Source organism: Rhagoletis pomonella, unplaced genomic scaffold, assembly GCF_013731165.1.
Source record: "Rhagoletis pomonella isolate Grant_MI unplaced genomic scaffold, Rhpom_1.0 Rhpom_scaffold_00001, whole genome shotgun sequence".
Taxonomy (NCBI): domain Eukaryota; kingdom Metazoa; phylum Arthropoda; class Insecta; order Diptera; family Tephritidae; genus Rhagoletis; species Rhagoletis pomonella.
Window position 1 is genome coordinate 68,779,274 of NW_023458555.1, and position 3,488 is coordinate 68,782,761.

A 3,488-nucleotide genomic window follows, 5' to 3' on the forward strand; every position below is an offset into this window, starting at 1 on the left:
TTTTTTTTTTTAATGCCATCTTGCGATTTAAAAATCAAATTCTAAAGAATGTTCTTCCCAAATGAAACCTTTTTATATTTAGGTTCAAATTTGCTTTTAAATTTCTCATCAGATTTTGCAAAAAATTAGGCTTTTAGCATCATTAAATTTCACAAATTAATTTATGCAAAACACCTGAAGAAGGCTTGAACAGACCGCCCTCCGATAAACAGCTAACAGATCGTCGTTTAAATTACAAAACCGTGTATCAACAAAATGCACAACTGCGTATGTGAGGTTGCATAAATTATTTAGAAGAGAGTAAAACACTCACATTTCAAAATGGATCTCTTTTTTACAAAGAAATCGCATTTCAGGACGAATGGATAAGGGTTGAGCCAAGAGCTTGTGTGAGCAAATCCAATTTTTGGAGAAAAATGTCAGTTACGCGGTTTTGCAGTTACACATTCTCATGCGTTCTGAAACCTAGTCGTCAACCCCATTTGCGAAATCATTTAGCCGGCATAATTTTCTAGTTCATCATATTTCACATCTTTGAATGTACTGATAAAATCTCTGCTTAAAAAAATATATTTCTTCCAGTAATCAGGTAGCATGAATTTGATGAAATGCCATAATTTTATTAAAAGTCAAATGGTTAGCAACAACAACGAATGTCATTAAATGAAACTACCTTCTTTTTTGTATCATGACTTAAACTTATAAATGAAATGTAAATGCCACCGACATGAAGTAGTAAATATAAAATTTTTTCAATCGTAAGTGACGCGTTTACGTTTTTTAAAATATATTATTAAAAGAAAAAATTAAATAAAACCGATGTGGTAAAAAAAAGTCCAATCCAGGAGCCGCTGCGCTAATCGGTGGAGCATTCGAGTCTTCAAATGATGAGTTCCCCTTATCCTTTCTTAGTTTAAAATTCAATTAAAAATGTACCAAATTTTTTTCAGAAAAGTTCATCAATGAGAATGGCGGCGATAAAGCGGATTATATAGCTGCATCGATGTCGCTTTTCCAATTTGCCAATAACCGCAAGTAATTGAAAGCACGCAACAAGATGTAATAATTAACTTTTTTATGCTTAATTTGTATGTGTTATTGTGAATTTGTATGCTAAAATGTCTATTCCCTATTTATATTTTCGCGACTGTAGATGAGTCCGCCGAAAATTCGCAATTCGTTTAGTTTCTAGATGTTAAGCAATCTATGTATGAGTTTTTAATGAAATATCTTTAAATAAAGGGTTATAAAAATGTTTATAAAAAGCTTTATTTTGAAAATTTTTAGTAAGTTTATATTCATACGCTTATAAAAAACTTTTTTTGAACCTTTATTATAAGTTTACACTTTTACGCTTTCTTTTGAATATTTATTACAAGTTTATATTTCTACGCTTATAACCAATGTTCCTTTTCGATTATATTACGCTTACTTTCAAGCGTTTTATAAACAAAAAATCAACGTTTTGTAAGCTTAATGTTTATAATTGAAAACTTAAAAAAAACTTTCTTTAAGTGTATTTTGCTTGTTGGGATGCTTTAGTTGAAGCGCTCACCAAGGCCTTCTATAGCAGCAGCAAGGGAACGCTTTTTTCTAATGACACACAATTAGGGTATTCACAGTTTAATTTAAAGTTAAATGTGGCAACTTTAACAAGATAACACACTCGAACCTTTACACATGTGTTTCAAATTGTCAATAAAACAAATATAGTCAGATATATATTTAAAAATGGCAGACTTACAAAACCCACCAATACAATGTTTGACCACTGTTCTACTACGGTATTTAAACTGCTTGTATATGCAAAGTTGCGAAACATTGCAACCACATACATTGCATATTTTGAATATGCAATATAACAATTAATACCCTTTCGTAATTTTCCATTTTAACAACGCCAATCGCAACCAAAAACAAACGAAGCATCAACTTGGTTTCTGATGCGCTGATTACTCTAAGGCAGTCTGCACACGGGTCGTATAGCTTTAGACGCGTACACGATTTTTTATGCAGCGACGATTCCTCTATGCCTCAAGATCTGCACACGAAGCGACTTCAAAGCGTCGCTGCACAAAGCAAAAATATGTCGAGCGATGCGGAATTAATTTTGTTAAACTATATTCGTCGTCGAAATAAAAAGAAAATTAAGAGGAAATATTGGGTGCATCCCTATATTTTTAATAATTATAATAAGCGACTATTTATCGCCGCCGAGGAGTTGAAAGAAGACGATCCGAAATTTCGAAAATTTTATAGAATGTCGAAAGACACGTTTAAAGATTTAGTTTTTCTTGTAAAATATGCAACTCAAAAGCAAAATACCAACATGCGCGAATGCAATGGTCCTGAAGAAAGAATAATGATAACGTTAAGGCAAGTAAACACTTTTATATATTTATATGTTTTTTTATTTTTATCGACTGTCTTCCCTTCGTTTTTCTTTGTTTCAGGTATTTGCTACTGGGTGCACGTTTTCTGCCCTGTCTTTATATTTCCAAAAAGGCGAACGTACCATTGGATTAATTGTAGAAGAAACCACAAAAGCTATATGGAATTCATTGAAGGGGTCCTACATGCCGTTACCTATTGAAAATGAATGGAAAAATTTAGCGAAACGATTTTCTGATGTATGGCAGTTGCCAAACTGCTTGGGAGCTATAGACGTAAAACATGTCCGAAGAGAAAAATTTCCAAACTCGGGATCAGCCAATTTTAATTATAACAAGTAAGAAAGTTTAAGTTCGGGTGGAGCCGAACATTAAATACCCGGCGCAAGTATTAAATATATGTTTGTTTACCTTTCCGAAATCTACCGCTAGATGGTAAGCCGGGGTGTATCAATTTTGAGTAAATTAGCGTCCTTCAAGCATTTCTGAAATTTACCGTTATATGAAAACCGGCCGTAATTTTAGTCCGATTTCCATAATTTTCAACGTTTTGCTTTTATGTGGCAAGCACAATAACCATACCGTTTGGTACAAATTGGTAGAGCGGTTACCGATATACATATATGTGATCATAAGTGGGCGGTGCCACTCCCATTTTCCAAAATTTTACCATAATCGTATTTCTTGGTAAAGAGTTGTTGCAAGCGTCATTTTTTTTATAAATTAGCTTTAATATTTACTGATTTATCGAAGATTTCGTATTTCTGTAAATTACCCTGTGGACTGTGGGCGTGGTTATTGTCCGATTTTAAAAATTTTCGGCCATTTGGTATGCTGTACCAAGGCCAACAACTGTGACATTGGTGCAGCGGTTACCAAGATATACACATGTAACCATAAGTGGGCGTGGCTACGCCCATTTTCCAAAAAACTATATTTTTCTTATTTTTCGTCTTAATTTTTTTCTAATATCAATTTTGAGTGAATTATCTTCAGTAGTTACTAAAATATCGCAGTTTTCGTATTTCCGAAAATTACCGATATATGGGAAGTGGGCGTGGTTATTGTCCGATTTTTTAAATTTTCGGCCATTTAGTT